The sequence below is a fragment of the Caloenas nicobarica genome, chromosome 18 (genome assembly GCF_036013445.1).
Source record: "Caloenas nicobarica isolate bCalNic1 chromosome 18, bCalNic1.hap1, whole genome shotgun sequence".
NCBI classification, from domain to species: Eukaryota; Metazoa; Chordata; class Aves; order Columbiformes; family Columbidae; genus Caloenas; species Caloenas nicobarica.
The window spans coordinates 6639231-6651965 of record NC_088262.1 but is presented as its reverse complement, the minus strand read 5'-3'; positions in this window follow the sequence as shown (position 1 = coordinate 6651965).

Sequence of the window (12735 nt, the reverse complement as noted above, 5' to 3'; positions counted from 1 at the left end):
TGACAGATACTGAGCAACTGTTACTTAATTAAAATTGTGACAAATGTTTTGTGCTTCTTCAAATTGTATCTGGTAGCAGCTTGCTGCTTGTTTCCTTTTGGGGTATAAAAAGTCTTTGGGAATCACTTGAAACAATACAAAACCACAAGCTACAAGCAGACAATATTTGAATGTTATAAGAACTTTTCACTGCACCAGAAGTTAATTCGTCACATCTGAAAGGTTCTCTGACCCTCACAATGCAGAACAGGGGGCCCCCAGCTCCCTCATATTCCCTGGGAAAGGTCCTAATCCTTTCTTAGACCTTTTAGCTATTACGGATGAGAGACTGAAGGGAGAAAAAGATGCAGATTGTGAGGTTCACCGTATATTTGAGGAGACAATCTGTTTTTTACATAAAGATTTTTTTTTTTTTCTTCTTGTGGTTAAATTGCTGTATTTGGCTTTGTATTTCCACAGATATTCTCCTGCTTAGGAAACCTCATTGGTGGCAGGGTCATGTGTTTCTGCCTGCTTGTCCCTCCTTCCTTTAGTCCTCTGTCTGTAAAACCAAAATCATATCTCTAAGAAATTGCACCTGTACTGAACATAACATGTTCTGAGGTCAAGATTTAAATAGTTGGAGCTTCCACTAAATGGTTTGGTTGTTTCCAGGAAAGAGGTAATATCAACATGTTGGCTATACTGAAAAAAAAAGAAGAAGAAAATTGCTGCCTTCATGTTTGAGAAAAGGGCTTTGCAACCGATGTGAGAGGATGCTCTGTTGGCAGGGATGTGCCTTTTGCTGTTTTTTAATACAAAACAAACCCTCGTTCCTGTTCGGCTGACCTAAGGCTGTGAGAGTGCTTGGTTAGCGCAAAGCTTGGACCTTATAAATTCAAGAGTATATATAAGGGTTTATAAGGGTATATAAGTCCAAGTTTGGCAGAGACGTTTTCTGATCACGCTGGGACCAGCGGCCCTTCCTCTGCAACTGCTCTTTCCCGGGCAGCGGGAGAGGACAGGGAGCCAGCAGATAGAAACAGCTTGAGATGAAGAAACAGGCATGAGGGATGCTGAGCCAGGCTTAGGGAAAAAAATTGAAACACAGAGCATGGGAGGGATAGTGAAGAACATTAAAGGTGTCTGGAAAACATTTTTAGTTTCAAGGACTTAACTGCATTTTAAGCAAAAGAGGAGGACATTTAAAAATGGGAAGGTGTAAGAAACACTGTCCAAAGATTTTGTGACGGAGTGAAATAAATTCGACTGCTGTTGTGTTTTCCAGTAAGAACATTTCATCAAAATTGATCCAATTTTGTGAGACATTTTGATGTCCCTGGATGCACAAAAAAAAAAAAAAGAGTTGGTGCCACGAACTAACTATGCTCTCATTATTTGAAGTGCTACACACACTGCCCTGAAGAACTAGGTGTTTTCTTCTTTTGTGATTTTTCCCCTTTGGCTGTGGAAAGATTTCAACATCTAATATATAACGAATCTCCTGTTCCATATCAACAAGGACTCATTACGGTGAGGCTCCTATGCTACATGCTTTATCGGAACCTACAGTAATTACTATAGCAAGTTTGCTGGTCTTCACTTATCTTGTTTGCTAACGTATCTATTGATAGCAAAACAAACAACAGTCAACCTTCCTAATGAACACAATCAATCACAGTACACACATGCCACAACCAAGGCCAAAATGTTAAGACATCCTGCAGCCCTGCAGAAAAGCAGCCTCCAACAGTAGCAGAGCAGAAATATTGGAGGAAAACACCAAAGCAAAACAAATATCAATTGAAACCAACAACTGTGGATTGTTTTGCAAAATAAAAGGGCTGCTGTCTTTGTGACAGCTTACTGAGCCGTGTGCTTTAGGCAGAAAGCCAGGATGAAAGGGGGAGCAGGCACATTGAGCTCTAATGCTGCCTGCAGTAAGCATCCTTCTCTGAGCACAGGAAACACCTTTCATTTCTCCGTGTCATTTTTGTGTTCAGTAGCTAAAAATACATTAGTGAAATATCTGAATTAATCTGAACAGAACATTGTGCGGTGGAAAAAAGCTGTGAGGGTTTATACCATGTGGTGCTCCCTCCCTGCTTACCCAAATCCTACATTTCTTTCCGAAGTGTCTGATGGTGTCCGTCAAAGGTTCAATACCTGAGATACTGAAACCCGTGCTCTGACCCAAGTGGAGCTCTTATGTTCTTATATATCATCGATCAGATAAATAGCGATTGAAGTTAAACACATCGGCTGAAATTTCGTCCTGGTGAAAAGAACTGGCAGCAGCTTGTGCCCTGCTCCATTCCTCAGAACAGGCACTAACTGGAGGTTAAGCAGGGCAGTGATGCTGTCACACCTGTCCTCTGTGCAACACGCTTTTCCTTTCAAGCCAGGAAAGGGAAGAATTTACTTTCCTCACCATTGCAACTTGCAGACACCTCAGATGTGTCTGAGGAGGAGAGGGAATGACTGACTTGTCAGGTCACCCTGACATCTGTAGCAATTCTATAGCACGTTGCAGAGACCTATTCATTTCCAGCCCTCTTCATCCAAATTCTCAACTTCATTCCTCAAACTACCTGGCACTTCAAAGCTCAGAATAATCCCTCCCTTCCTTAAGTGTACTTAATGAAGCATTGTTAATTATGTTTATAAATGCAGCCACATGGCCCGACGCATTTCACATCATGTCAATATTCGTAGCCCAGATAAGCAACTTCTTCCCTTTCATCTCGGGTGCAGGCAGGAGGCTTTGGAGGTTTTGGAGAGGAAAAGCGTGCCAAGTACTGGGCTTTGTGTCACCACGATCATAATATGAAATTGTCTATTGACTCTGTGTTGTTCTGCTCCATAAAATATTAATGTATTCTAGAAGGAGGGGAATGAGACTGCTGCCTTTATGGACATGGATATTCAGAGTGAAGAATGACTACGTAGGCTAAAGCTTAGGGCATTATTCCGTCCCTGCATTTACTAAAATGAGATAGCATCAATGAATTTTAAAAGCTTACCATACCCATTTAATTTAGTCAGTCCTAAAACATTAAATATAATTGAACAGTGAAAAAAATATTAATGGCCTGAGACTTGCCAGGAAGTTCTGAGCAAAGGCTGAAATTTTCAGCTGTCACTCCAAACTTTATGCCATTTAATAGCAAAAATGAGAAATCGCGATATTCTACATTTAGGTATAAAAGTCTAGACATTTCTTTTCTGATTAAACTTCTCGTATGGGTTTTGCCCAAGGTCTTAACTTGATTTTAAAAAAAGCTTTTAACATTCACGTTGCTGGAATTTCTGAAACAAACAAACAAGTTACCTACATATGCATGTACATATATACTCATACATGGGTAGGATAAAAATGTAAAATACATTTATAAACTATATGAGTTTATATATAGAATGGATATGCTCATTTGCATATATCTACATTCTGCATTTTCAATGTACAGTTTCCTTTGAAAGGAAAACTATGAATGATGGGTAGCCACAGCTTTTGTTTACTTTCACAGCACATATTTATAAAGATTTATAAAGATTGTAGCCAGCTTTATTAACATCGGTATTATTGTAAGACCTAGAAATCTCGCCAAGGTCAGTGGCAAAGGGCAAATATAACTAGACAGAAGGGATTTAATTTTTATTGCACCTAGGCCTGTACTGGTGTGACCTGAGTTTGATTCTTCCATCCCCAATCCAGAAGTCTCATCCTCATCCAGTTTAATGGCAATTCAGCCCATTTAATGCAGTTTCCTCATGCCAGAGGAAATGCACGTGGAGCAGCAAGGAAGCAGAAGCCGATTTTGCAAGGGGGAACAAGCTGAGCTCTGCATCCCAAATTAGCACCAATTGCAAACACTTTTGACTATACATTTTTTTTTTCACAAGATGACTTTTAAAATCCATCTCTGCTTAATTTGTCCTACATAAGGAACATTCACTAACTCACTCCACAGATCTCACTGTTTTCAAACACCTTAGCTTCACTTTGGTCCCTGTTTATGAAAAACCTCACTTATTCCTTAGTACACTGCTCCGTAACAAATATTACTCAGTAATTACCGAGGGAGTCATAAAAGGGAATTGGCATCCTAGCGACAGAATATTTGCACTCCTTACAGATTTGCAGCTTTAATATTGAAGAGATACGTCTTGCTATATAAAATACTCCCCAGGCTGCCTGATGCCTTCAGCTGAACACTGAGCAAACGTGTCGTGGTTTGAAGAGCAATCGTGAGACAGCACGAAGTGGCATCCCATTTACAAACTAGCCCAACAAACAACAGAGGAGGATTTAGAGGGACACATTTCTGAGACCCTGCTGTTGAAATGTGTCAGCAAATCATCCACATGCTTAACTAGATTTGGCAGAAACACCAAGATTCAAACTGTATTTTGTTATACAGGTTCACAACTTAAACGCACGGGCAAGGCAATGCACTAGAAATGGTCATGACTGCGCATTGCTAGGAAACCAGCCTACACTTATCAAGGGAATCAATGCAGAGATTTTCGTACCTTGATCAAGATGGGAAATTTATGATTCTTTCTGTGAGAAGCCATTAGAAGAAAATCCCTGCCTACCCACACACACACCAAAGAGCTACTTTTTATTAAGATGTGTCCATCAGCCTCTAAGTACTCACATGTGCACGTCCAGTTAAAAGTAGGATGAGTCAAACATTACAACAATATTAACATCAGTTCAGAATGTTCTGGATTCAAACACAATAAACTGGAAATATACTCTGAATCAGCTAAGCTCTCTACCACTCTATAATGAAGACTTTTCAGCCATCATCCTTTCTAAAACCCTGATTAAGTATAAATTCCCCTTGCACTGTTTGACACATTCAAAAAGTTCAGGCTATTTTCCCCAGCTGGAGCCCTAACATGTGGACTCTCCATAGGGAGTTTCAACCTTGAGCATCTCACCTGGAAACACCACTCATTCTCACTCCTCATTGCTGATCACCAGCCCAGCGGATTCACTTACAGGGAATCTCAAACAGCTCCCAAACCTCTAAGAGCTTTATAGGCCAACAACCAACAACCTAAACTCTTTCTAAAAACTAATAGGCAGCCGGAGGACAGACTACAATGCAATCGTGTAATACGTTCAGCGTATGAAGCACATCTCAACGAGCATCTGACTAAATTACACACCAGACACTTACTCCAAAGCCTACTAGCTAAGAAGAAAAATCTTTCTGAATTTCCAGGGCCTTGGATCATGTCTCTAACTACTCTGGATTCACAGGAAAGCATCTGGAGAAGATGTGCAGGTTGATCAACAAAGGCTAGGTACAAATGAAACAATGGTGATATTACTGCCAAAGAGATTAAAAAGAAAACCAAGTTTCTAGAGATCTCATATTAAAAAGTAGCAAAGCTTTTCCAAAAAGAGATTGCCAAACCTCATCAAATCTACTATCAATTACACTGAATAGAGCTTCTATTAATATCAAACTAAAGCCTCCACATCATATGTTATATCTAACCATATTACCTATTACTTTTAAAGGAAATGCACATGTCCACGTGCAGGAGATTCAGTACCTCTTTCTTCATACCCAGTTAATGATACCACCCTAAATTTCCCGACTTACTGTTTTTCTGTAGTCAGCTGAACAAAAGCCGCCTCTGTTCGAAATAAGCAAGCAGAAAAATAAACTGAGGTATAAAGGCTGCTTAAGCTACTACGAACATGACAAGAAGATCTGTTCTGTCGTGGTCCATCAGGAAGGCACCGGCCATGCCCAGCGGCGCCCTTTGGCACCCTGCACAGGACGCCAGGCAGGCAGCTCCCAGCAAACCTGCACAAGACGTGCTGCCGCAATGGTCCGACACGTGCGGGAGCAGCCTGGCCAGCTCACTCCACAGCGGACAGGCTTGTTTTGCTTCTTCCCTACAATGGAGCTACACAGGGACCCACTTCTGACGATGGCTTGAATGGTACTCAAGGATGTCTAGACACATCGTTTTCCAAGAAGCAGATGGTGCCGCTCGCTGTGCCAGCAAGCTTGGTGCAGAAAAGCAGGTGATAATGGTGGGAGGAAAGCCCTGTGCTGTGGATTGAGACCGGGCAGATGCAGTCTGCATATGGTAGTCCTTAATGCCTCCAATGTTGGGTGATTTACTAAATTTTTAGTCTTTTCCTTTTAGGAGTCTCCTGAAGAAATTCAGCACCTCACAAAATAAGTACACGGATTGTGCTGGTACTGAGAGACTGCTTTCACCTGCTGCAATTATAATAAAATTTAAAAATTGTGCTAAACTGACTTAAGTACCACATACATGCAGCAGAAAAAAGTATTACAGAGTAAAAGAAGAATAAGCTCTTCATTTTTTCCTAACCTATCTGTAATAACCTGCTGACAGCTAACGAAAAGGACCAGGAAGCAATCATGTTGGACTTGGCAAGATGTTTGGAGCCTGCTTGTGACTGTGCATGAATTGAAGAATTAATTTGTGTAAATTGGCATAAAATCTGCACCTATTTCAAATTATTATTCAAAATTATTTGGAGATCATCAGGCTTCTTCAAAGCTTATATTCACTTCTTCTCTTTATTTTACAAGCTTCGATCATACTTTATTATTAAGCCAGTACCATTAGAGAAAAAAAAAAAACAACAAAACTCCAGTTGAATTAGAAGGGATTATCCACAATTAGTTTATTTCATTTAAAATATAAGTTGATGCCAGCTCTCTAGAACCAGAATAAAGGCTCCTGTTTGATGATTCATACTGACTCGTAGGATGCATTTAATAAGAAATGACAAGAACTCTCATTCAGCTGGACAGGCTCCTCTCATGCCGTGCTACTACACCTTTAACCCAAACTTTACAATTTCCCTTCCGCTTCGCAAGCCTGCAGACCTGCTGGGTCACGCTGGACCAAGCATCTTTAGCACTAAATGCATCAGTGTCTCCTCTATGGCGTTCCTACAAACTCTTTAGTTTCTTGTACATGGACAACAGAACGGGCACGTCTGGCTTCCACACGTGTGCATTATACACCAGAGCTTATTATTAATTCAATTGGGTTATTTTGCTACAAATAAAGCTTGAGAGTAGAATCACTGCTATAACATCCATCAAAGCTACTTGCATTGCATAGCTGTGAGGCTGCAGCTCGCCCATTATTTTGGAAGCAAATGCATTTCGGTTGAACTTTTCACTGTTACCAGTGCTCTGCTTTTCTGCCTCCCACATCAAACTGAATTAAAATTCAATCAACATCTCTCAAAGAATGTGACAAAAACACATGAATGAGCTTGATTAAAATTCAGATAGAGTCTGAATTATTATGTCAACAACATAGATCAATAAGATCCAGACAGAAATGGATTACAGACAAATGAATATATACATATTATTCCCTCTTTTCCTTCATTTTCTATTGTACCTTTTTATATCTTCCTTCTAGCTTTTTTTCTGCCTGCATCTGTCTCTTTAGAATGACATTTAAAAAGAGCTACGCTCCCTTGTAAAACTCATTTGCCTTATATAGATAGAACTATTACTTGTATTACAGTGCAAAGCAAAATGCAGGACTAATGCTGTTAAGAGCTGGAAGAAAGTGTGCATCGTGTCTCAAAGGTGCTTTGGTCCAACAGAGAAGAACACTCGGTGGAAGAAAAGCTGTCCTCTTACTTTTCTTTATGTGCGGAAAATGATGGATGGGCAATAAGAGTTACAACAAAAGCAGCCTTGAAACAAATTAACTAAAAAATAAATTATGAGTGCCAGTAGAGCTCATCTTGATAAGTCACTGAATAAAAACACACACCATCCTTGGAACAGGGCTATTCTTGCTAAGCAACGTTTCACTCTTGCGCTAAATAACTTGAGCAAAGTCATACAGGAAGACACTGGCAGAGTCATGATTTAAGTTTTGCCCTACGGGGTATCCGTTCAGTAGGGATGTGACCTCCTGGGGTAGGTACAAGCTTGGGAAAGTCCACCTTGGCAGAATTTACCAGCTGAAAGGAGCAGGAAAAACAGCAAAGACACAGCATTAAGGCAATCACTAATCACGGCCAGTGTCCCTGAGTGAAGGAATACCAATAAGATGTTTGCCGTGAATTTTTCTTTTCCTTTCTCTTTCTCATAAAGCTCAGACCTGTCCTGGCTTGTTATGAGCTCAGTGTGTCATCATCCAACACCAAGCAGTTGCGACTGTGGAGTACAACCTGCCTTTCCTTTCTTATTCATACATCGTTTCAAACTCACTGCAATAAGCCCACAAAGCCAGCAGAGGCTTTAAAAAGTTAATGAGAAAGATGTAAGAAAAAGGTAGTACTGTTTTTTTTTTTTTTTTTTCGGAGAGCTTGACAATGTTGGTGGTTATATACTCGGACACTATAACAGTTCTGCACCGTGGGGTTTTATTGCATTACTCTAGCAAGCAAATCAATGTATCATTAATGACCAAATCTTTGCATCTGGTAACAATGGTGCCTCAATAAGCAGTTCAGACTTGGCTCTAGCTTAGATTTTCCAGCACAAAGTAGGACGAATCCAAAACAAAAGGCTATAATACTGTTTGAGTTTCAAGCAAAGCTTTACATATTGCATAAGTTCTGGTCTCACGGCATTTCTATGCTTCAGGCTTCAGCAAATCAAGAACAGAGCTACAGAAACATGAAAGAATGCTGCAGAAATGAAAACCAGAGACGTAATAGCCTTCCAAAAGAAACTGTCCCTACAGAACTGGGTGAAGGTGCAAAACTGGGAAACAATTTTTCATTCGTCTAAATCAATGTGTCTGTACTCAGAAACTGCCTTTACCACTGACACAAACCAGTCCTAGTAAAAAAGAGTCTTTATTTTCCATAGATTCAGTCAACCCAAATAAAAACTATAATATTATTGAAATAGACGTTGGTAATAATGAGTTTTGGTGACCACAAATAAGCATTCAGTACCACACTTATACTACACTTTTAGTTCCTTTACTACTCAAAGCCCTCTGCTTCATTACGCTGAAATCAAGAAGATTTCATTTTAATATATCCTGTGATTTTCCTTAAGCATTTTAATAACATTTATACTGTACCTTATCCACAGATTAAAATTTTTCTTAGAGAAATATATGACATTCACGATATATTTCAATAAAGAAATGTTGAGATTTTTTAATTAACATATGGAAAGCTTGGTTACGATAAGCATGCAGTAACCAGGACAGCATACATCATACTTGCCAGAAGATTTATGTGCTTTATTTCAAAATATTAAAACATGCTTAGTTCCTTGTCTTTCAGACACTGAACTGACTTAAAGGAAAAAATGATAGTGTAGAACAAAGAAATTCTTGTCTTGCAAATACAGTATGATTACTCTGCAATCTATTTGATGACAATATGTAACTAAAGATGCAGAAATCCTTTGTTTCTGACTAACACACCTATTAAATTAATTACGTACTGCATCTAAAATAGCTAAATCTGAAGTGAAGTCTGCTACTTAACCAAAAACCAGAACTTCTAGCACCACCAAATATTATCACCTTCCATCATCAGGAAAAAAATGAGATCCATGAATACCAGAAGAAAAGCCCACTTTCAGACACTTCCAAGTATTAATTTCTACTGCTTTATTTTTTATTAATGGAGTGTTTATTCCTCTTCTCTTTCCATCAAAAATGAATAACTGTCTGTTCCTGCTTCTACTGATTTCAATAAAAGAATTCTCTGTGCTTCGTGTCACACCTCACTGATGCAGGTTTGATTCATAGGGATAGCAACAGACATATTTTATGTCAGTTTTCCAAATGCTGCAAAAAAATTATTTCTTATTTGTGGGAGAGTATATTTAAACATGAGCTTTGAAACAATGGTCAAAAAGAATTACAAGGTGAAGAGGAACAGCTATTTAGTTTGCTGTGAAGTCCAGTGAAACCAGTTCAGAGATTCCTGCTGCTTTAAAGACGCTTTGGATCTGGACCTGGCTGAGATGAAGATTGTGGTTTTATTGCCTCGTGGTAACCAAGAACTTTGAACCCCTCTATTGCTGACATTGAACAGACAACTGACATTGTTCACTTTTGTTTAAAAATACATATCATTTAGTTCAAATTGTTCCCATAGAACGAGACACCCAAACAGTACTTAAAATATTAGAAACTGAATACAAATAAAGGACTATGTGTGTATACACATAAATATATATATAGAAACACAACACACTGTGGTTTTTGGTTGGATTTTGGTTTTTTAAGTACTAATTTGAAAGGGCTCGATTCATAGGTACTAGTATCTAGGGCCCAACTTCTATACATAGAACACAAATGCAAAGTGAAGATGAACGGGCACGATTCATAGTATATATAACGCCTGAAGAGAGTCTCCCCCTACTTCTTACGGGCCCTCTACAACAGCAATATTGTCACCCCAGCTAATGACAACTGTAGGCATGGGAGATTTTCAATCAGTCTTCATGTGCTCTGTATCACAATCTGATGACACTTTTACGTGTAGGGCATGACCATACTAAATCATACTCCATCTCTGCACATAGATCTCATTGGATGAAGTGTAACACAAACCAGCACATTTTTCAGGTGACAGACATTTGATGAACAGACACAGATCTTTAGCTGGGCCAGACTGACTGGTTTTCTAACCACAGCTACACTACAGGTTTCACGGAGGCAGAAGAAACTTATTTTGGAGCCATGGTCTTGTTTGCTCCAGATGACACGACCTGGGACACGACTCCTCGTGCTCAGAATGATTATTTTTGTGCTGTGCAACAAGCTGGCACTGAGTTTCTTTGGGAGATGCGTTCTATCTCTGTCATCTCCAGCTACCACAAGGTATGTTGGTTGTTATGGCAACCGTGTTTCACTAAATGGCAAAGTACTGAATGCACATAATGCCTCGGACAGATGCACCAGCATCTCTCTTTTTCTTTACTGCAACCAGGTTTCTTTTCTTTTCTAATTTATGCTTATCTAAGCAAGGTATAATACATGAGATTTATCTTTTAAATCCAACATTGTTTCCCTTCAACCTTCCCCTCACCCCCAGTGCAAGTTATCTTATAAACCTACCTCTGAACCAATGGGAGATGCAGAATTGGAAGATTTTTCATATGTATAAAGAATTTATGATTTTATAACACATGCGCAAATTCACTGAAAAAAAATCCCCCTCTTTGATTTCACCAACCAAAATGCACTAAAATCTTGATAAAACCTTTTCCTATGCTCTTTCTAGTGCTATGGAATTACTCATATGCATGAAACTAAGGCTGCATTTGCATATGACTCTTTTGTAGGAATATAGTCTACTTTATAATGTGTATTCTTCCTTCCTTTTCTGTGCTGTATCTTCCATTTTCATTATGCCTCAATTAATATACTGAAATATGCTGCGTGGTTTCACATGAAATATGTTTCTCATTTTAATCAGTTTAGCATCAAAGGTTTTAGGCTGGTAATTTCTAGGTTAGCGCGTAGGGTGTTTATTAATTTGTCTGTGATGCCTTCTCTCATTAGCGTTTAATGGAATTTCAAGCAATCCTAGCAGCTAGTAGATAATTTATTTTTTAAACATATTCTTATCAGTGTATTAAACAATCAGCGTCTCTATTGTTTCTGAATAATCTGGAGTGCTTGTTTCATCTCCAGATTAGAAAGCTGGTACACCCTGAGTCCTGATTGCACAGGGCTGAGAAAAAGAACCATTTCTATTTGAATTTAGCACGATTGAATAGCAGCAGCTTAACAACCCCTGAGATTTGGATCCTCCAATATTCCCTCTGCAAAGAAGATGACCAAAACAAATGCCACTGCCTCCTGATACAGTTAGTCCATTTATTGGCAAAAAGCCCCTGCCACTGCCTTAGTCAACGCTCGCCTCCTCTGCTGCCTGCGGCTCTTGCCTTTCTCCCAATACCAAGGAGGCCAGTTTGACAATACCTGTGCTATGCAAATATTCAGCAACTGAGAATATAGCCACGTCTACTGTCTATTGACCCTTGGTGCATTTGAACACAAGATATTGAGTTTCAGTGCCCCATGGAAAAAACATCAATAATTTTATAAGAAATTAAGTATTCCCATCACTAAAGCAATATTTTGAAAATCAGCTTGTGTTCCAAGATAGATTTTTAAAGGATCCCATATTAGCCCAAATAGACTTTTCAATACTGTTGACGATAGTAAAAGGAGGCCCTTTTCCCCATAGTTAGTTTTCCATGTGGTTTTATTCACACCCTCTGTCAGCAGCTGGAGAGGGGTAAATTCTGGAAGAGGCTGGAATTGAGAGCTGCTGGGCTTTGCTCAGGTTCATCTAATTTCCTGCGATTTTGTACACAGGAGGTGAGCGAGCAGGGGCCAATAATTGCATCCAGTAGTCTTAAAACCATCCTTGTTCAAGTGAATGACCCCAGGAAACTTCTGACCACATCCCTAGTCGAGAAATAAATACATACAGGAAAGAGCAGTGAAGAAAATTATTCATCAGACTCACATAAGCCATTTGTTATTTGAGAATAACAATAATAATAGTAATAATAATCATCATCCTATGGCTCTGTTTCTAGGGGAAAAATGCTAAATAATTAAAAATTGTATTTTAAAATGAGACCATTGAATTTAAATATATTCTTCAGAAATCTTACAACTGACAAAAAATATTAGCGCTATTACCAGTCAGTGCAAGAAATGGCGTCTTATCAAGGGAATTTGACTCACGGACGAACGGTGTGGAAGAAAAGAGGTTAATTC